Below are 22,911 nucleotides of genomic sequence, written 5' to 3' on the forward strand. Positions count from 1 at the left end.
TTTTTTTTTTAAAATATTTGTGCTTTTTTAAAAATTATTAATTTATTTATTTTTGGCTGTGTTGGGTCTTCGTTTCTGTGCGAGGGCTTTCTCTAGTTGTGGCAAGTGGGGGCCACTCTTCATCGCGATGCGTGGGCCTCTCACTATCGCGGCCTCTCTTGTTGCGGAGCACAGGCTCCAGACACGCAGGCTCAGTAGTTGTTGGCTCACGGGCCCAGTTGCTCCGCGGCATGTGGGATCCTCCCAGACCAGGGCTCGAACCCGTGTCCCCTGCATTGGCAGGCAGATTCTCAACCACTGCGCCACCAGGGAAGCCCGACATTTCAGTTTTTAATGGAGAAAAGGTCCAGTGCAAAATAAGAAAAGAATCCTGAACTTCTCCTTTTCAAATCCCTTTCCAAGCCTTTATCTTTAGTGCTGCTTCCTCCTAAAGCTGTTTAACTTTGGTGAGGTTCCCACCAACTTTCCCTCTTTGAGAGTACCAGAAGAAGCAAAGAACTAGCTACAGTGATCTTGGGCTGTTGTATCTGAAACTGAAGGCAGGCTCATTGGGACCTGCCTGGAACTGGAGTGAGCAGCAGTCAGGACATGGGGATGGAGGGGAAACTCTTTTAACTTGTGTCCATAAGCATGCAGCTTGGCAAGATTACAGTATATCCTAAATGGGCCCCAAACTTTTTACTTTGTTGTCTGTTGAGTTCCCCTAATTTGCTGTTTAATTGCTGAGGGAGGTTATTATGCTGAGTGCTTATATGTGACTCATTTGCTGTTTTGATTTATTAAAATTTTTATAACCCTGGCATGTTATGCATTAATTTTTCCATATATTGAATATTGTAGGAAGTTAATTTGCAATTATTACATTTTCTTTGGCTAATTATATTCTCACCTGGTAGGAGTCAGATAGAAATTTTTTTTTTTATAACTTTTATGCCCTGGGAGGGTACAGTTAACTGCATCATCAATTTTATTTATTTATAATTAATTAATTAATTTTTGGCTGCGTTGGGTCTTCGTTGCTGTGCGTGGGCTTTCTCTAGTTGCCGGGGGGGCTACTCTTCATTGTGGTGTGCGGGCTTCTCATTGTGGTGGCTTCTCTTGTTGCGGAGGACGGGCTCTAAGCGCGCGGGCTTCAGTAGTTGTGGCATGCAGGCTCAGTAGTTGTGGCTCACCAGCTCTAGAGCACAGGCTCAGTAGTTGTGGCGCACGGGCTTAGTTGCTCCGCGGCATGTGGGATCTTCCCGGACCAGGGCTCGAACCAGTGTCCCCTGCATTGGCAGGCGGACTCTCAACCACTGCGCCACCAGGGAAGCCCTAGAAATTTCTATTGTTGTGGATTTCAGCAAGATTCAGGGACCAGCCCCCGACTTTTTAATGACCACATAGGAGTTCAAGATATATTCAGAATTTGCTGAGCATCCTCACTGTCATTATTTTTCGTCTTAGCTATCATCCAGTCTCATTTGGATTATTACAGTAGCCCCCTAACTGATTCCCCTCCTTCTGCCCTTGCTTCCTCCAGGCTACCCTTGACACAGTGAGATTCTGTTAACAGGTAAGTCAGATGATGTCACTCCTCTGCTCAGAATTTCCTGCTTTCACTCAAGTCTTTGTCATATCCCACAAGGCTCCATGGCTTAGCCTTCCCACCTCTCAGACTTCCTCCCCATTATCTGCTCTCCAGAAAGCCCAGGGGGTTCCCACCTGAGGGCCTTTGCATGTGTTGTTTCCTCTGCCAGGAATGCCTTCCTGGAGATATGTGCATGACTAGCTCTCTTGCTTCCTTGGGGTCTTTCCCCCAAAATCACCTCAGTGACCTGTGTGATTAAAATTTCAACCCTCCTGGTATTACGCTCAGTGAAATAAGTCAGTCAGTCAGAGAAAGACAAATACTGTATGATATCACTTATATGTGGAATCTAAAAAATAAAACAAACTAGTGAATGTAACAAAAAAGAAACAGACTCTCAGATATAGAGAACAAACTAGTGGTTACCAGTAGGGAGTGGGGCAAGATAGGGGTAGGGGATTAAGAGAGGTACAAACTACTATGTATAAAATAAATAAGCTACGAGGATATATTGTCCAGCGCAGGGAATAGAGCCAATATTTTAATAACTATAAATGGAGTATAACCTTTAAAAATTGTGAATCACCATGTTGTACACCTGAAACTTATTACCTAATTTTTTTTTTGGTAAATTTATTTATTATTTATTTATTTTTGGCTGCGTTGGGTCTTCGTTGCTGTGCGTGTGTTTTCTCTAGTTGCAGCGAGTGGGGGCTACTCTTCCTTGCAGTGCGAGAGCTTCTCATTGCGGTGGCTTCTCTTGTTGCGGAGCACGAGCTGTAGGCGTGTGGGCTTCAGTAGTTGTGGCACACGGGCTCAGTAGTTGTAGCTTGCGGGCTGTAGAGCATAAGTGCAGTAGTTGTTGCATGGGCTTAGTTGCTCCTTGGCATGTGGGATCTTCCTGGACAGGGATCGAACCCATGTCCCCTGCATTGGCAGGTGGATTCTTAACCACTGCGCCACCAGGGAAGTCCCTTATTACCTAATTTTGTAAATCAACTATACCTCAATTTAAAAAAAAGAAAATTTTAACCTCCTGCAAAATTTCATATCCCTGCCCCTGATTATTTTTTTTCTCCTTAGCATTTATTGTCTAACACTGTGTATTTTACTCCTCTAGCCTGTGTATTATCTCTCTCCTCCACTTGAATGTTAGCTCTTTGACGACAGGGATTTTTGTCTATGTTGTATCTCCAGCACCTAGAACAGGGTCTTGCCTACAGTAGGTGCTCAGTAAGAAGTTGTTGACTGAATGGATGAATGAATATTTTATAGCATAGCTCCCCACCCTGGTTTGTGAATTATATAAATTCTGAATTTGGTAGGCTATCAGACAATGTCTAGTCAGGAAACCACTCCTAGGTGCTTCAATCAAAAGGGCATATAATTCTATGTGTATAACTGAGTCACTTTGCTGTACTGCAGAGATTGATACAACATTGTAAATCAGCTATATGTCAATTAAAAAAAGGGGGGTATGATTCTAGGAATTGGATACAAAAGGAAGGGCTGGAGGAGCAAAGGGGAAGGTGGTATTGCGTAGAGCCCACACACCACCACTTTTCACCTATACTGCAGGAGTTCACTAACCGCCAAGCAGGAACCTGTATGCCTGCCAGGGCTGCTGCCAGAGTGGAGTGAGAGCACAACTGACAAGGGGGGCTGGCGATGCGGATTCACACCTGATGATTCAGGGAGAGTCTAGAAGGGTAAACATGGGGCTGAGTACCAACATAAACTGTCCAGCACAGGTGGTATTTATTTAATTCATATGTAGAGATAAACTTAGATGTAGGACAAACTAAATTAATAGCAAGGGTAAGATCTGAGATCATGAGTGAAACATTAGAAAGCTAAGAATTAAATTCCAACTTAGCCTAGTCACATCCATGTGTTGAACCACAAAACTGAACTCAGCCTCTCGAAATGGAACACGACAGGAAACATATCTTCACTGTGGCCGTGATCTCTTAGTGTGATTAAGTGCTCATTTCCGTGAGTTCAGTAAATCTGTGTTTAGGCCCAGTTGTGTCCCAGATTAGATCTCTGTCACCTACAAGATCATACTGGCCTCTCCTAATCTGATTGTAGTCCTTACTCAGAGCCCTGCTATCAGTTATTGGTCTAAGATGTGACAGGCTTGTATTTATGGTACCTCTGATTGAGTGCTCCTCCCTTTGCTGTTCAGATCATTCTCACCTCCCCCACACCCCCCAAGACACATTGTCAGCATCTTGTTGCTCCTTTTCTCGCTTATGAACAAGGATACCAAGGTCTAAATATACTTGATTGCAAACTATATTCATGTTCAGTGCTCGTCAATATTTATGACATGAATCTATTACTGATAAGCTTATTTTTGATTAGGGATGGCAACATTTAAATCTCTCAAGATGTGGAGGGAGATCATAGTGGAAATGGTAGGAATTAGTGGGACTTCTGTTGCCTACTTCCCTGCTTCTCTAGGCCCCAATTAAAATTGGCCTAGGGATTTAGGTTGAATGTCTTGTTTCTTGGATGTGAGGTCTGTCACTGATAGATCAAAAAATACTTCTTCCACCTACCCCCCAAAAAAGAAAGACAAAATGAAATCCTATGCAGTGATTACATTTACAGATTTAGAATTCTACTGTAATTTATTTATGAAATTCACATCTTTGCTTTTTTCCTTAAATCTGAAATTCTAAGGGCTTTTAATGTTAAAAGTTATCTTCAGGGAATAATTTATCCTGTTTTTGGTGAATTAAATAATTTATGTTCAAGTACTAGCTTATTTCTTTCATCAGGTTATTTTGGATTTCTGTAATGCTAATTATTTTTCTTAAACGATGATCCTTTTCTACTTGTAAACTAAATAAATGGATCTTTCATGTGCCAGTTTGGATCCATCTCATTATGTTCATGGATTCACTTGTAAGGATAAAATCAGTCTTAAAATTGTGACTAGCTGCAGTCCCTTACTTTCCTAATAGGATTATTTTCTTCAGTCTAAACAAACTGAAAATAAACTGCTATGATTTTTGTTTTCCCATAGACCAGAGTATTTCTATAGCAAAAAAATTAACTACTGCCAGAGCAGCTTACATTCTTCTGTTCTCTGTGCCACCTAATAAATGAGGCCTTCACAGCAGCATCTCTACCACTGACAGCAGCAACATTTTGAAATGTTGGAGTCATGGAGGAGGAGGGCCATTTTGGCTGGGGATACTGGCCTCTGGCAGATTTGCATTTAGTCTTCTGTAAGTCCCTTTCAGAATCTGAAGTGCGCTTTAGAGAAATATTGCCTCATCAAAATTCTAGGAAAAAAATGTTCTGTTTAAGTTTAAGCAAAAATCATTTATTTTCCCTTTCTTCATGCTTCCACTACTTACTCCTTTTAAACAATTTTATTCCTCCCCTAAAGTTGCTCTGTTTTTGAGCTGTGGTTGTTGGAGACTCTCATAGAAAGGAGGCTGGGCTGGAAGTCTGTGACACCTAGACGGTGGAAGGGCCCGCAGACACTCCCAAGGAGCCCATGTCTTACGAAAACACCTTTAGAAACTGTCATCAATTCATTTAAATTAAGTCTCCAGAGGGCAACAGAGCGCACTTGAGCTAGGAAAATAGCTGTGACCCAGAGATACTTACTTACTTTTGACTTCTTAGAGGCATTTACTCTTATTTAACTTTTTATTATGGGAAATTTTAAACATACACAAACGAAGAGGTAATAACAGTGTATCTCGGTTACCGATCACCCCTCATTAACATTTTGCTCTTTTAGAGGCATTTTTCTAATGCATTTAGGCATAAAGCACTTACATTTTATAATTATCTTTTTCTCCTCTTGGCATTATGTTTTAAGCAAAATTTTCTCTTCATTTACATTGGCAAATTTAAGTGTGTACTAGTAACTGCTGAGACTAGTTGTAGAGAAGCGATAATTTGATCTTTCAATAGAAATGCACTGAGTATAAAATAAACAGATCGCTGCTAGAGCTGTACTTTACAAATAGGTTAAGTTATGTATAGAATATTACTGTTAGGGTCAACTTAGCCGACAACGAACCTCTACTTTCACTTACAGTATGGAAAAATCTGTACTATAAAACTCTGGTGGAAACCTGGCTATAGATGGGAAATGTTTTCTTTTCTTCCCTTCTTTTCTCTCCTTCCTCTGTCCTTGATTTATTTCTTCTTTGTGCCACTCATTCTACAAATATTTATTGGCACTGCATGTACAACCCAAACAGAGGGAAGCTTGTATTTTGGGAAAGTAGGGAGATAATAAACTAGTAAGGAAATAAATAGAAGCTAGTATTTGTGATAAGTACTTGGCTGGTAGGCTGAGTGATATGTTAGAGAATAAGATGAGGACATGCTCAATAGGGTGACAAGAAAAAATCTTTCTGTGCTGGTGACTTTTAGACTTATGACGTGAAGGGTGAGAAGCAGCTGTGTGAGGAGCACTTTGGGCAAGGGGATAGTACTTAGGAAAGAGTCTGAGGTGAATTAGGAACCAACAGAGGGAGTGATTGGAAGGAAGATGGAGTGGTAAGTAGGGACCAGACCTTCCAAGGCCTTGTAGATCCTGGTAAGGAGTTTGGAGTTTATTACCTAGGAAGTTACTGAAAGGCTTTAAGTACGATTGTGACAGGATCTATTTTGCTTTTTTTTTTTTTTTTTTTCTAGCTGTGCCTCATGGCTTGCGGGATCTTAGTTCCCAACCAGGGATTGAACCCGTGCCCTCTGCAGTGGAAGCGTGGAGTCCTAACCACTGTACCACCAGGGAATTCCCTCTGTTTTGCCTTTAAAAAGATTTCTATCTGCTGTGTAGAGAAGAGACTTCCAAGTGTGAAAGGAGAGGCAGTTTGGAGGCTACTGCAATAGTCCAGGTGGCTTGGATTAGGATGATAGTGAAAATGGAGAGAAGTGGTTAATTTCAAGATATATGGTCACAGTAGACTCAGTAGGATTTGCTAATGGACGGAGTGAGGGCGATTGAGCCATTGACCATGGTTTCTAAGTTTTTGGCTTGTTTGGTTGTTTATCACTGAGATGGGGAAGCCTGGGGAGGGTTGGGTTTAGAAGCAAATTAGAGTTCTGTTTTGCTTGCCTGTGCAATATTGAAATGGAGATTCCAAATGAGTAGTTGGACATATGTGTCTGGAGCTCAGGGAGCAAGTGCCATGAATTTGCATGATATCGCCCAGGAAGAGAATGTTGGATGTATACGGGAAAAAGAGAGCTCAGCACTCAGCTCTGAGGAATTCCAAGATTTAGAGTTTGTGTGATTCTGGAGGAGCCAGCAAAAGAGAGTGAGATGGATTGGACAGAGAGGAAGAAGGAAAACCAGGACAGTAGTGTCACAGTAGCTGAGAGGAGAAAATGCTTTGAGGAGTTTACTGTATAGATGGGGGTGCCTGGTGAGACCAGAGAGGAAACCATTGGATTTGGTGATTGAAAGGTCAATGGTGATCTGGCCAAGAGTAATGTCAGTGTGTTAGGATAGACTAGCCAGATTGGGGAGGAAGTGAGGAAATGGCACATGTAGACAAGCTTCTGAGATGAGACTTCTTACTGTGAAGGGAAAGCAGAGAAATGGAGAAGTTCTTAGAGGGCATGACGGGGTCAGGAGAGGTTTTCTTTGATTATTGAGATGGCAGCATTAGAGCGTGTTTGTATGTTCCTCTGATGTGACTAATCCTGTGGAAATGTAGTACAGAAGGAATAACTGATGGTGTTATATTATTAAGTGGGTGAAAGGGGTGGAATCTAGAGCCTCTGGAAAGGGCGTTTCCTTTGTCTGAAAGATGGAAACAGATGCAAGCAGGTGATGGGAAAATAAAGGTAGTTCTTGGCCTCTCGCATTTCTCTGCATAGTTACCTTTTTTTCTCTCCTAGTTCTTTATTTTTAAAATTTTTTTATTTTTGGCCACGCCACGCGGCATGTGGGATCTTAGTTCCCTGACCAGGGATCGAACCCATGCCCCATGATGTGGAAGCGTGGAGTCTTAATCACTGGACCGCCAGGGAAGTCCCTCTCCTAGGTCTTGAATTCTTCTATTTTCTGAATATGCATAGACATCCCATTTGTAGTAAAGAAATTAAGCAGAAGTTTATTACTGCTTATTGTACATAGACATGCATCTTTTTAAAGAGGGAAAGAAAAGGGTTAAGAAATAGGACAAGATGTATGCTCATTTTTCTTACAAGAAGTCATGCTCATTTTGTTAAGGTAATTTGGAAATATTGCTAATGTTTTTTGAAAAGTGAAAGTATAAGCTACAGGAGAAGGGAAGAGGCATGGCGATGCTTTCTTTCATGGCGTTCTGTCTGTGTGAAATGGTGAAATTTCTCCAAGTTGCTATTTAAGTTCAGCCTTAAACTTAACAGTGCAACATGTTGCAGTCCTATTGCTCAGCTTTTGAGGAAGTATTTCTTTATTAAGTGTGTAAGACTGGGTCATGCAGAAGGGACATGGGAGACTGCTTATGAGCAGGTTAGACGTAAGCCCTCAAGAGGATAGGGACTTTGTTTTGTTTATCACTTGATCCCCAGAGTAGGGAACAATACCTGGCAGGTAATAGGCACTCAATAAATATCTGTTCCCTGACTATTAAAATAAAGTAAGCATCATTTTATTAGCAGACCTGGAGAGTAAAGTGACTACTGCATCCTCAAATGAAAACGTTTCCTCTTTTATCCAGAGGTCAAATTCTTACCTAAAACAGTGTGGTATGGTAAAAAGAACACGGGCATTAGATGAGACAGATGTGGATCCCATCTTTATCTTTTAACACCTTGGACTTGTTTCTTAGCTTCAGTTTTTTCATTTTTAAGATGGGAATAGTAGCAGTGTACTTCACAGAATTATTGCATATTTGTATAAGGTATGTAAAATACTCCTAGCTGGAATAGTAGGTCCTCAACAAAAGAAGGATCTTGTTAGTTTCCTATTTTGCTCAGTGGTTGAGTCTAGTTACTGGGATCAGATCTAGTTCCCAATAATCAGTTTTGCACGTAGGGGAAAAAAATGAAATTGAATCTTTCCCTTGTAGCTGATGGATTAAGGAACTGAATGTAGAGGCATAATTTAAAAAATTTTAGGTAATAATAATAAGAGAAGATCATTGTGACTTCAGGGTGGGGAAGAATTTTTTAAAACAAGGTGCAGAAAGCACTAACTGGGGACTTCCCTGATGGCACAGTGGTTAAGAATCTGCCTGCCAATGCAGGGGACATGGGTTTGATCCCTGGTCCAGGAAGATCCCACATGCCGCGGAGCAACTAAGCCCATGCACCACAACTACTGAGCTTGAGCTCTAGAGCCTGTGAGCCACAACTACTGAGCCCACATGCCACAACTGCTGAAACCCACACGCCCTAGGGCCCGTGTGCCACAACTACCGAAGCCCGCGCGCCTAGCGCCCGTGCTCTGCAACAAGAGAGGCCACTGCAATGAGAAGCCTGTGCACTGCAACAGAGAGTAACCCCTACTCACCACAAACAGAGAAAGCCCGCCTGCAGCAATGAAGACCCAACACAGCCAGAAAGAAAGAGAGAAAAAAAAAGAGAAAGAGAGAAAGAAAACGAAAAAGCACTAACTACAAAGAAAAGGTTGTTAAATGTGACTACATTAAAATTAAAAGTGTTATCAACAGATACCATAAAGAGAGTAAAAAAATTAGCCACAGAGTAGGAACATTAATTATAATCATATATAACTATCAGAATATATAAAGAGCTCTTTCAAATCAATAGGTAAAAAAGACAGCCCAATGGAAAAATGACTTGAGCAGGCACTTCCCAAAAGAGGAAATCCAGTGGTCAGTAGATGTTAAAAAAAGGTGTTCAACCTTACTTTAATTGGGGAAATGCAAATCAGAACACAGTGAGATACCGTTCTACACTCGCTAGGTTTGCAAAAATTAAAAAATCTCACTGGGAAATGAGTTTGTGGAGCCATGGAATCTTGGTTCACTGCTGGTGGGGTGTGAGACGGGACAGCCACTTTGGGAACGTTGGACATTGTCTGCTTTAAATGTTGGATATAAGCTCATCCCGAACTCAGCCAGACTGACATGTCTGTGGCCTCAGGCTGGCACTGGGACGATCAAGATTAAGGCTGTGATTGTATGATTACTAGAACTCACGGGGGCCCGTGGTGTCTGATAGTGAGTGAGCAAATCGCTCCTACTTTGGAGGTAGGAGTGTGAACTTAAAGCTCTAATGATTGTTCTTCCTTTGTCCTTTAGTTATTATTAATGACTGTGTTCTGGATCTTAGAAAGCCCTGTATTTTCTTTTCTTTTACTGCTAAAAGTAGGGTGCTAAAAAGACAGCAGTCTAAATAAAAGAAAAACAGTTGTTTGTTTGTTTCTAATTTTTTTAATTTATTTTTTTTGACTGAGTTGAGTCTTCATTGCTGCACGTGGGCTTTCTCTAGTTGTGGTGAGTGTGGGCTACTCTTCTTTGTGGTGCACGGGCTTCTCATTGCGGTGGCTTCTCTTGTTGCAGAGCACGGGCTCTAGGCACACGGGCTTCAGTAGTTGTGGTGCATGGGCTCAGTAGTTGTGGCTCGTGGGCTCTAGAGCACAGGCTCAGTAGTTGTGGCGCACGGGTTTAGTTGCTCTGCGGCATGTGGGATCTTCCTGGACCAGGGATAGAACCCGTGTCCCCTGCATTGGCAGGCGGATTCTAAACCACTGAGCCACCAGGGAAGCCCAGTTACATTGTTTTTGATGAAATAAGTCTTCCCCCACTGCATACATTGCCATTTGATGCAGAATATTGAAAAACAAACAATTGTAGGCTTTACTTTTTCTCTTATTTTATTTTTTTTAATAGTTTGATGCCTCTGTTCTTTTTTAAATTAATTAATTAATTATTTTTTGGCTGCATTGGGTCTTCATTGCTGCACGTGGGCTTTCTCTAGTTGCTGTGAGCGGGGGCAGATTCTTAACCACTGCGCCACCAGGGAAGCCCCTTTTTCTTTTATTTAAAAATAGCTTTATTGAGATTTGATTTACTTATCATGAAGTTTACCACTTATTCAAAGTAAACAATTCAGTGATTTTTAGTATATTTCCAGAGTTGTGGAAACCATCTTTATGATCAAATTTTATTTTTATTAGTTTTTTAAAAAAAATTTATTTATTTATTTACTTGGCCGCGTTGGGTCTTAGTTGCGGCATGTGGGGTCTTTAATTGCGGCATGCGGGATCTTTTTAGTTGAGGCATGTGGGATATTTTAGTTGTGGCATTTGAACTCTTAGTTGCAGCATGCAAACTCTTAGTTGCAATATGTGGGATCTATTTCCCTGACCAGGGATCGAACCTGGGCCCCCTGCATTGGGAGCGTGGAGTCTTAACCACTGTGCCACCAGGGAAGTCCCCATAATCTAATTTTAGAAGATTTTCATTATTCCAAAAAGAAACTTTGTACCTGTTAGCAGTTACTCTTTATCCCTACTTCCTTGCTTCCTCAGCCTAAGGCAACCGGTAATCTACTTTCTCTCTCTCTAGATCTGCCTATTCTAGACATTTTGTATAAATGATATATAATATGTGATCTTTTGTGATTGGCTTAACTTAGTATAACTTAGCATAAAGAGAACATCATTTAACTTTCCCAAAGCTACACAACTAGTAAATGACAGCCAAATCCAAAACCTAAGTTCTGTCTTCCCCATACTAAGTTCCATTCAAAACAAAATCTTTACACATAAGCTTTACCAAAATAGATTTCCTCATTTTCTATCATTTCCTCTTAGACATTTTCCTGCATATTCTAAAGCCCCAATTCAGGAAAGAAAACAAGTCACTTCTTAGAATGTTTTCAGAAACACCACCCAGTGAATCAGCTAACAATAAATAAAAAATACATCTAAGAGCTGTCACTGGTAACAGGTATTCCTCTGTAAAAAGCTCTGAGGAACAACAACATAGCTAGTCTACCTTCTAATTGTTCGGCTATTTTATCGTATTCTTTATTCTCATCACAAAATCAGGTGTCCTAGGCGCTCTCGGGACTGGTTCCTTAGAAACAGACAGGCCCCCTCAATGAGTGTTGATGGAGTGAATGAATAAAGACACAGCTAGCATAAACTTCAATACAGCAGAGAGAAATTATGAAGCTAGAGGAGCCTCAAAATGAGAGCATAAAGCAACGTAAAGCAATTTGTCACCTCAACAAAATCATTAAAAAAAAAGCCAAAACCATATTTGAGTCCTACAAAAAATAATAGACCTCCACCTACTCACTCCCTACATTTGGATTTTAAAATATCAACATTTGCATATGAGTGCATAATGGCATCTCACTGTATTTTAATTTCTATTTCCCCAATTAAAGCCACAAAAATGGCTATAATCAGGAGAGAGAGAGAGAGACTAGCAAGTGTTGGCAAGGATGTGGAGAAACTGGAACCACCACACATTGCTGGTGGGAATGTAAAATGGTGCAACAACTTTGGAAAACAGTTTGGCGGTTTCTCAAAAAGGTAAACATAGAGTTACCACATGACCCAGCAATTCCACTCCTAGGTATATACCCAAGGGAAATGAAAATATTATACACAAAAACTTGTACATGAAAGCTCACAGCAGCATTATGTATAACAGCCAAAAAGTGGAAACAACTAAAATGTCCATCAACTGATGAATGGGTGAGTCAAATGTGATATACCCATACAGTAGAATATTATCTAGTAATAAAAAGAAATGAAAGACTGATAGGGGCTTCCCTGGTGGCACAGTGGTTAAGAATCTGCCTGCCAGTGCAGGGGACACGGGTTCGAGCCCTAGTCTGGGAAGATCCCACATGCCGCCGAGCAACTAAGCCCATGCGCCACAACTACCAAGCCTGTACTCTAGAGCCCAGGAGCCACAACTACTGAAGCCCGTGTGCCACAACTACTGAAGCCCTCACGCCTAGACCCTGTGCTCTGCAACGAGAAGCCACCGCAATGAGAAGCCCACGCACCGCAATGAAGAGTAGCCCCTGCTCGCCGCAACTAGAAGAAAGCCCGTGTGCAGCAACGAAGACCCAGTGCAGCCAAAAATAAAATAAACCTTATTTCCTGGCCTTTAGAATGGGACTATTTCTTTTTTTCTTTTTTTACTTTTTTATTATTTTTTTACCATATATTAGATTTTTTATTTTATTTTTTTATTGAAGTATAGTTGGTTTACAATGTTGTGCCAGTCTCTGCTATACAGCAAAGTGACTCAGTCGTACACATATATACATTCTTTTTTTATATTCTTTTCCATTATGGTTTATCACAGGATATTCAGTATAGTTCCTTGTGCTATACATTAGGACCTTGTTGTTTAGAATGGGACTATTTCAAAGGGTGGTGGAATGGATGAGGTATTATATCACACAATGCCTGGCACAACGAGTCAGCTGTCTTCCTCCCTGATCTCAAGACTGTTTTTAAAGAAAACGATGCTGCATAAATAAGCCATGTTCTTTCTTAAAGTAATTGAAACTATCAATTAACTGATTATTATCTAATAGTAATGAAAGTGTGAGAGCATTTTGGCAAAAGAAAAAACAAGAGCTAACAGTAATATATGCAGTTGTAATCATTTCGTAGAATGTAACAAAATTGATGCAATTTTATTTTTTATTTTATTTTATTTTTTTCTGCACATGTGGCATGTGGGATCCTAGCTCCCTGACCAGGGATCGAACCCATGCCCCCTGCAGTGGAAGCACATATTCTTAACCACTGGACCACCAGGGAAGTCCCGATGCAATTTTATTTTGTAAATTAAAAAAAATTATTTTTTTAAAATTTTATTTTTGGCTGTGTTGGGTCTTCGTTGCTGCACGCGGGTTTTCTCTAGTTGCAGCGAGTGGGGGCTACTCTTCGTTGCGGTACGCGAGCTTCTCACTGCAGTGCCTTCTCTTGTTGCGGAGCACGGGCTCTAGGCGCGCAGGCTTCTGTAGTTGCGGCACGCAGGGTCAGTAGTTGTGGCTCACAGGCTCCACAGCACAGACTCAGTAGTCGTGGCGCACGGGCTTAATTGCTCCATAGCACGTGGGATCTTCCCGGACCAGGGCTCAAACCCGTGTCCCCTGCATTGGCAGGCAGATTCTTAAGCACTGCAGCATCAGAGAAGTCCCCTGATGCAATTTTAAATCACTCTTAATTCTTAGGAGTTACCTTTTTTTCTTCTTGTCAATTCTAGATTTTTCTGCTATTTCAAGTTATAAGTAAAAATTCTTAACAGGAGAAGATTTTTAGAGGTCATGATTATATTCTAAAACAAAATGTACTGCGTTTTGCAATAGTAACTTGTAGGAATGTTTCTGATAAAACGCACAGGGAAATGCTCATAAATGCAGTGTTTTATTTTCCATCATTTTGTTGAAAATCATTAGTATGTCCTTGAGGGAGAAAACTGCTCTTTTTTTCTATAAGGTAAGATGGTGTTACATGCTTTGTAACAAGTGAGGTTTGCATCTTGAGTTAATGACTCTGTAAGTATAATACTGTTACATTTTGAACGAATTTAAGAATCTATAGGGAACTTGTCCAGAATTTTTTTATCTGGTGGCATAGTTCTCGCATTGCTTTCAATATTATGAAATTCTAAAACAGTGGATTTTAGTAGAACACTGCATCTGGTCAGCTTTGAACTCATCCATGTATACCACTAAGAGTTGTATTCATCATGAAATATTCTGCACATTCTAAATTTATCTGTTACTTACGGTCCCCTTTGTAGAAGAGCTTATTCTTCAGATAAAAGATTGAAGAATGAGTACTTTTATTATTTTGAGTACAAACTAATGCATAAGTTGTAACTTAGCAAGTTTTATGATTGGCTGGGACTATCTCTGTTTAAGGCTCAACACTGGAAACATGGAAAAAATTTTCCATTGAACCAGTAAGAGTTTTTGCAAATCAAATTCTATAGCACTACAATCCCTATAGCAAGTTTCTAGATGATTGTGATTGGTCTTTCAGATGTTTTATTTATAAAAACATGGTTTAGGATTTCAAAAAGGTAGTGTGAAATATTTGTAATTTTTTTTGTAGCTTAACAAGCTCTTTGTGTCTTTGTTATTGGTCTCTCAGCACTCAAAACCTTTCAACTGTAAAGAAGACAGAATATGTTCCAATCAGTGTATGTTAATTTGTTATATTTATAGCTGAACTCTGTTCGTTATGGAATTGAGCTCGCAAAGACTAAAATGTGTCTGTCATTTTCTTTCAATTCTAGCACCTTCAATAATGAGAAGTATGGGCGCTAACCTTTGACTTTTGGATTTTTTGGTCAGTGTTTTCCTAATTACTTTGGTGAACAAAGGATTGTGAGAACTGTTCGACATTGCTGCCCTTTTTAAGGGGCCATTAAATCTTGTCCATTTGCTGCTTGTTCGTTTTATACCTAAATATATGGTTGCTTCTTATTCACTGCATTCACTTTGTATCCCCGCCTTCTCCTCTCAGCCACCCACGTTGCAGCCTCTGCTCCTGCCACACAACTGGAAAGCTCTCTCAGACGTTGCTGGTGATCTTTGCATTGGCATGTCCAGTGCCCTTTTCTCAGTCTTCATTATCCATTGAACTTCCTTTCATAATTGTCTTTGTTGATGGTGCACTCTTTGCGAGAGGGCATTTTCTTGACTTACTGCATTTATATTTCTTCTCTATTTAATGTATGTGAAGTGACTTTGATAGTGGTCAACAAAAAGTGCTACCTCCTTTCCCCTTTTTGTTACCTCCTTTTCTTCCTCTTGGGTTTTTCTGAGAAGTAGCTGCCTGCACTTGCCAGTTGACTCATAATCTACAGCCCAGCCTGTCTTATACTGTCATCTCTTAGCAGCCTAACTTTCACCTGCCTTTGGGACTTCACCTGGATGGCCCACTCTTTTTTTTTTTTTTTTTTTAAAGTATTTATTTATTTATTTATGGCTGTGTTGGGTCTTCGTTTCTGTGCGAGGGCTTTCTCTAGTTGTGGCAAGCAGGGGCCACTCTTCATCACGGTGCGCGGGCCTCTCACTATCGCGGCCTCTCTTGTTGCGGAGCACAGGCTCCAGACGCGCAGGCTCAGTAATTGCGGCTCACGGGCCCAGCTGCTCTGCGGCACGTGGGATCTTCCCAGACCAGGGCTCGAACCCGTGTGCCCTGCATTGGCAGGCAGATTGTCAACCACTGCGCCACCAGGGAAGCCCTGGATGGCCCACTCTTAACCCAGGAGTCCGTATCAGTCATAAAGGATGCACCAGTCTTTGACATGTCCCCCACCCCAAAACCTCAGTTCTGTGTCACTACTCTGGCCTTTCACATGATAGAATTTGGAGTCATCTCTGATTTTTCTGTTATTTCCTACTTTGAAATATCTCTTAGGTTTAGTGTTTCCTCACCATTCTGATGGCTGCTTCTCTGCCCCAAGCCCTCAGCCTTTTGTCTCTGGGCTGTTTTCTGCTGGTCTGCCTCTAGTCCTAATTTTCCTTTAACTGTGTATATGTCAGCTGACAGATAAAATTTAAAACGTAGTACTCCTGGACTCTTTCCTATTTGGTGCCTTTTGTGTAATATGTAACTTTCTACTGTGTACACCCCTCTGTGTGGCCTTATGCTATACACCAGCAGACTGATCTGTCCTTCCACCTTACGTGCAAGCACACTCCCCCCACCCATACACACAGCTGATGCCAGTCTCCTGCCTGCCTTGCTGCCTTTTGCATCCTGCTTGCCCTGCTAGGAATGTCTTCTACTCTTTTCTCTACCTTTCCAAGGTTCTGTCCATTCTTCTTCAAGATGAAGTTCCTTTACTTTTACATGCAGCTTTTTTTTTTTTTTTTTTTTTGGCAGCTGTCTTGACTCACGGTTAACTTTTCCTTCTCTGTGCAGCTGGGTTTCTAATGTCTTGCATTTCAGAAATTCCCCCGGTGGCTCTGTCCCTAACTTTAAAATCCTTTAGGGCAAGACTGACCTTTGTATCATGATCTTCCATCCCTAGTGTAGTGCTAGGAAGGAAGGAGGTGCTCAGTAGTAGGTGGAGGTCAGTTTCGGGAAGGGTTGAGAAAACATTGTAAACATGTGGGTTTCTAATTGCATTGGTAAATATTGGAAGACAGTTCTAAAGATAAAGATATAAAACAGATTTTTATAAGGTTGGTGGTATTTCCCTGGGATGGTTTTATCTTTTACCTGGTGCCGTTTTGTTGATATGGTATAACAGATATTGTGGAATTAAAATTCAGTGGGGGAAACTTTGAGCAAATTACTTTATTTAAACATAATGTTTTATAAGTTAAGTTCTATATATACAGAGAGACTCATTTGCCACTTTCTCAGTCAGCTACTGTAAATATTATGTTATAAATAAAATATCATTAGTCAGACATACTGTATTTTGATTGTACAGATTAAGTGAATGTCATCTTATTTTGAAACATGGCTCCACTTTACCCCCTTGTACGTTTTCCCATCTACATTATGTAAAGAAAGTTAAGAAAATTTCTTGTTGTTTAATTTTCCCAGAGCATCTGTGGAATAGAAAGGGCCTACCAGCTCTACAGAGAGTTAAATCAGGATCCATGAGCTACTTGCCCTAGCTGGGCAGCCGTGTCCAGTCACTGCCCAACTGTTCTCTCTCTCTTTTTTTTTTTTAAATTATTTTGGCTGTGCTGGCTCTCAGCTGCGGCACGCAGGATCTTCATTGCGGCATGTTTAGTTGCGGCATGCGGACTTCTCAGTTGCGGCATACATGCGGGATCTAGTTCACCAACCAGGGATCAAACCCAAGCCCCCTGCATTGGGAGCGTGGAATCTTACCCACTGGACCACCAGGGAAGTCCCGCTGTTCCCTCTTGATAGCTGTCTCCCTTTGCCTTCCCCTGGGCTAGGGAGAGGCTGCCAGAAGCCCCCTGCACTCCAGGCTGTAGGAGCAACTGAGAGCTAGAAGAGCTTTCTGATTCTTCTCCCTTTATTCAAATTGTGCCTTGTTTGTTTAGTGAGAAAACAGAACCTCTTCTTTGAGTTCAAAGGTTTCTTTTGCCCTTTTCCTCTAGGCCTTAAGACATTCTAACCTTGTTACTTGCTTTTGTCTCCTTTCCCACTAGTTTGAGGCAAAGGGGCAATGTTTTATCTTTATAGCTGCTTCACAGTACAGCACAGTACAAGAACCAAGTAAATATTTGTTGAATGAATAAGTGGTTCATGTGTTTAAAAGCCAAACTTTTTTCCCCTTTATTCTCTCAGATTCTCAGCAGATTAACAGCTTTGTTGTTCAAAACCAAGGGTTCTTAAGCTTTTTGATATGCATGTATCCCTTTGGTAAACTAGTGAGGCCTGTAGACCATTCTCAGATTGCTGGTTTTAAATAAATAAAATACATAGGATTAAAAAGGAAATCTTTGTGTATATCTGCATCATCTGTAATGTGATATGAAAATATGTGTTCTTTCTGTGGTGACAAAGTTACAGTTACTGTTAATATTGCTGTGTTGTCGCCTACACTCATATTTGAAGGAAATCTTAAATTTCAATTTGAGATTAGTTAAAACAGATTTAACAGCTTTCTCTCATTCACATTCATGCACCCCTGAATTCTCTTCATGGATCCTAGCACTTCAGGTGAAGAGCCTTGCTCTAAACAGTAGGAATAAGAGAAGCTATTTAAGGTAGGAAGACATTTTAAGAAATTTGACACTGTTGCTGATTTTTAGTAAACAAGTCTGTGATAGGGGGAGTTGACAAGATTATTGTAAATTGCTGAGGATGTTGATGGACGAAGACTTGGGGGTTAAATAATTTCTGTTTTATAGTGATAACAGGGAACTGTGGGGGTAAGGGAGTAATTTCCTGAGTGCATAGTATACAGAAAACCCTTTTAAACATACATATGTGGTGTCTTTCTTAATCATGTTTGGAAATAATAGAGTTAGCATTTAGTGGGAAATTCATGAATGCTGGAGTCATAGAGACCTGAATTTTGAGTAAGTTTCTTAATCTTGCTTGAACCTTGGTTTTCTTACCTGTAAAATCATTATAATGCTTGCTTCCAAGTTCTGTGAAGATGAAGCGTTTGAGAGCATGTCACAGTGCTTGGAGCTCCCAGCCGGTGCTGGTTTCTCTGTGATGGGAGTGGTTTGCCTTTGCCTTGTGTAAGTCCAGGGTCTCATTTCCTTCTCCGTGAAGCAGGGGTATTGGAGTAAAGGATCCTTAATATCCCTTTAACCTGAAAAGTTTTTTGATATTAGGAAACCTACTTCTTAGGCTTACTAAGATGTAAACTTACTAACTAGATACAAGCTGTAAAGAGATTGTTTAGAAGTGGCAGAGAATTAGTCTTGAGTATCTATAATCTGGAAGGCATTCTCAAAGAAACCAGCTTATTTCATCCTCAGAGCCACTCTGTAAAAAAGTTGGTATTCCCGCTTTACAGATTAGGGTATTGACCCAGAAGGGTAAAAAATCTTCCAAGGCCGTGAATTCATTTGTGATGAACTGGAGTTTGAAGTCAAGGTTACAATGTGGAAAACCTGTTTTGGGCTTTCGTTTTTTGTTATACAACACTGTTTCGCACTACTTTCCTAGTGATCAAATGCCAGACTCAGTTTAGTACTTGTCCTACAAAGAGAACACTCTTGTTGGAAAGAATACATGTGTATGTATTAAGATTATATTTATTACTTTCATTTTGGAGAGATAACCAATCATTTAAAAATATTTTTAAAATTTTGAAACAGCCAAAAACAGGGAAAACTTATAAGTGCAATAGGGAAAATGTTTTCCCACCCCAGAGTCCTTGGCAGTAAGTTGTCCATCTGATGCTCCATCACTCCAGAATACCCTGCTGTGTTACTTCTGCAGTAAGGACATTCTCCTATGTAAGTACAATATAACTCTCAAAATCCGGAAATTAACACTGACACATTATTACCATCAAATACACCTCAGACCCCATTCAAGTTTGACCAATTGCCCCAATAAAGTCATCCACCTCCCCACTGCCCCCTTTTCTTGGTAAAAGCAAAGGGATCCAGTTGAGAATCATGCTTCATATTTAGATGTCAAGTTGTCTTCAGCCTTTCTTTTGATTTTCATGATCTTGATGTGTTTGGAGATTATAGACCTGATATATTTTAGAATGACCCTCAATTTGGGTTTATCTGATGTTTTCGCAAGATTAAACTAGGGTTATAGGTCTTCGGCAGGAACATCACAGAAATGATGCTGTGTCTTATGTACCCTGAAAGGAGGCACAGATTTCAATTTGTCCTGTTTCTGATGATCAGCTGTTTATGGTGGTATGTGCCAGGCTTTCCACTGATAAATTACCCTCTTTCCATTTGTAATTAATTAGTATTTTGTGACTAAGTACTTTGAAACTATGTAACTATCCCATTCTTTGTCAAACTTTTAATTTATTGATTTATTAATTTATATCAGTATGGACTCATGGTTTTCTGTTTTATTCAGTGAGCTATAGTTTTGTTACTCGTTATTTTTATTTATGTGTAAGTTGTCCTAGATGTGGCCAATGGGAGCCCCGTTAAGCTGGCTTCTTTGTCTTTTGACCTGTGTCCATCATTCTTTGGAGCATTTTCTCACTTTTTGGCATCAAGTGTTCTAGGCCAGGGTTTCTCACCTTTGGCACTGTAAGTGCTCATATGCATGGCTATTAATCTTAGTATCCATTCTATTCTGCAAGAAAATAGAACATTTTTGAAAAAAATAACTACCAAATGTCAATCTTTTTGTATCCTTAGTAATATATCACTTAGCGTGACTTTCTGATACTACTGTGAAGGTGACAGAGAACCTGATATTCCCTTTTGTGCATTTTTCTTCTCTCCGACCTAGGGGAAAAAAGAGGTCTTCTTGTCTAGGAACTGCCAAAAAAAAGGTAGTATAATTGTCAAAGCTTTTCCACTGTCAGAACAAACATTAAACAAAGCAAAGCAAAATAAACATTTCAGTGTCATTGGCACAAGAGTGGAAGAGGAAATGTGCTCTTCAGTTATTTGCTTGCTCATCTATCATGTATTTAATGAATATCTTCTGGTATCAGGTACTGAGCAGGGCTCTTTGCAATGCAGCTGAGATTCCAGGGCAAACAGAAATCAATGGTTCCTGCATACCCTCAAGGAGCTTACAGTCTAGTGGTTAAGAGATGAGTAATCATGAAAAGAAACATGGACTGACAGATAGTCATACAAGGAAATGCCCTGAGCAGCAGTTCCTTACTTACGAAATGTGGCAGATGTTCTACTTTACAAACTGTTCTGAGGGTAAAATGAGCTCATTAAAGGAAAAGTCTTTTGGAAACTGCAGACATCTTACATAAATGAAGTGTTTCCTTCCTGTCACTCTATCTTCTGGTGTTTCTGGTCTTCTTTTTAGAATTACTAAAGTAAGCATCCCCTAATCTAGCTTCCAGGCTCTTCCTCCCCACTCCAATCCTGAACATTACTGCCCATCTTTCTATGTGTACACTACCATTCACTTTCATGGCACTTAACTCTGTTCGAGTGTTCCCATATTTCCTTCAGGTTGAAGTCCAAACCTTTGGTAAATAAGGCCTCCAGGTTAGCGTCAACCTAGCTTTCCAGTCTTGTCTTGTCACTTGTGTTGAAGCCCTCAACCCAAACCAAATTGGTCTAGTTGCTGTGTCTGAAGTACACATTGCACTTTTCCAACTCTGTACCTTTGCTCTTATCCTTCTGCCTGGAATTATCTTCATTTTCTCCATTTTTCACAGTTACATCCTCATCCTGGACCTGGCTCAAACCAAGGCCTTCCTTCGCTTTGCTCCCATTGTGTGTGGTCTGTCCAGAGCACTTGGTAGTCATCATTGCCCTCTTAGGTCACTGTTAGGTTTTCCCAGCTGGCATTACATGCTTTCAGTGTATAGGGACCATATTAAACACGTGTTTTATATTTCCCATATTTATGTAGTGTTCAATAAATTTTTTCTAATTGATAAGAAAAGTGATTAATTCAACCCAACTCTGAAGAATTTAAAAACAAAAACAAAGGGCTTCCCTGGTGGCGCAGTGGTTAAGAATCCGCCTGCCAATGCTGGGCACACGGGTTCGAGCCCTGGTCCGGGAAGATCCCACATGCCGCGGAGCAACTATGCCCGTGTGCCACAACTACTGAGCCTGTGCTCTAGAGCCCGTGCCCCACAACTACCGAAGCCTGTGTGCTTAGAGCCCGTGCTGCACAACAAGAGAAGCCATCGCAATGAGAAGCCTGCGCACCACGACGAAGAGTAGCCCCTGCTCACTGCAACTAGAGAAAGCCCGCGCACAGCAACGAAGATCCAACACAACCAAAAATAAGTAAATTAAAAAAAAATCCATTATCTAAAAAACAAAACAAAACAAAACAAAAACAAAGCCTGACTTTTCAGAAACACAAACTGAGTTCGCACTGCAAAAAATTATTGCTCTGTACCAATTTTGAATTTTGTTAAAAGTTACAGGGACTTCCCTGGCAGTCCAGTGGTTAAGACTTTGCCTTCCAGTGCAGGGGATGTAGGTTCGATCCCTGGTCAGGGAGCTAAGATCCTACATGCCTGGTGGCCAAAAACCCAAAAAACATAACACAGAAGCAATATTGTAACAAATTCAATAAAGACTTTAAAAAATGGTCCGTATCAAAAAAAAAATCTTAAAAAAAAAGTTACAACACATCTGACTTAACTTGTCCCTTGCCTCTGCAAAAGATGAACACTTTTGCACTGTGAGTACACTGTTGTCAAGAAGGAGGCTTCAAACTGAGACAGTTGCAACCCCTTTTGTCCCTCTCTTTTGACCCATTTTGGTACCAGGGTTGGACTGCTTCAGCTTAGCAGTTAGATGTATTAGCTGGGGTCAAGTGGGGTGCCCAAGATGATACAAGTGGATGCTGGTGGTGCTGAAAGGGGCTCAAGACAAGACCCAGTATTTCCCTTTTGTACATGAATGATAAAGAAGTTGTGTCTCAGAATCTGAGGAATCTGCCACTTGATTATCTACCATAATTAAAAATGAAAATCAGAATAAAACTGAAGTCATTAAAAGCAATTCATTCTACTAAAAAGAAAAAAAAAAAGAAATGCCCTAGTGTACTATGGGCAAAATGGGAAAAATGTCTCATGCTGTGAGAACAGAAAATAGGAGGAACCATGAGTTTAGGTTTCAGTAACCAAATGTGATCTAATAATTGGTGTTATTGCGTCTTTTTGAGTTGAAATTCCATATTATATCTAGATGGATTTTCAATGATAGACTGTTTTTTTCCCTTACTGCTCTAACTTCAACATTCACTGTTGAAAGAATGGGTTGTTGAAGAAAAGAATGGTCAGAAATTGGAAATACTCAGATAACAATGATGATCTTTT

General features: G+C 40.5%; 1 protein-coding gene across 9 annotated transcripts in view; it reads left to right on the forward strand.

Annotated features, from left to right (window-relative positions):
* The window catches only part of SFMBT1 (Scm like with four mbt domains 1), a 138,745-nt gene that overhangs the window by 17,518 nt on the left and 98,316 nt on the right, over nt 1-22,911 (forward strand). Inside the window, exon 2 of one of the 9 annotated variants that reach the window (XM_082348157.1) lies at nt 1,523-1,555. The exons of 7 other annotated variants lie outside the window; for them this stretch is intronic. The gene's annotated coding sequence lies outside the window, so the exon portion shown is untranslated. Of the gene's footprint in view, nt 1-1,522; nt 1,556-18,118; nt 18,203-22,911 lie in introns of those variants that run through there. One more of the 9 variants, XM_082348156.1, reaches the window with a different exon arrangement.

This window comes from Balaenoptera borealis (assembly GCF_965194805.1).
Source record: "Balaenoptera borealis genome assembly, chromosome: 12".
Taxonomy (NCBI): Eukaryota; Metazoa; Chordata; class Mammalia; order Artiodactyla; family Balaenopteridae; genus Balaenoptera; species Balaenoptera borealis.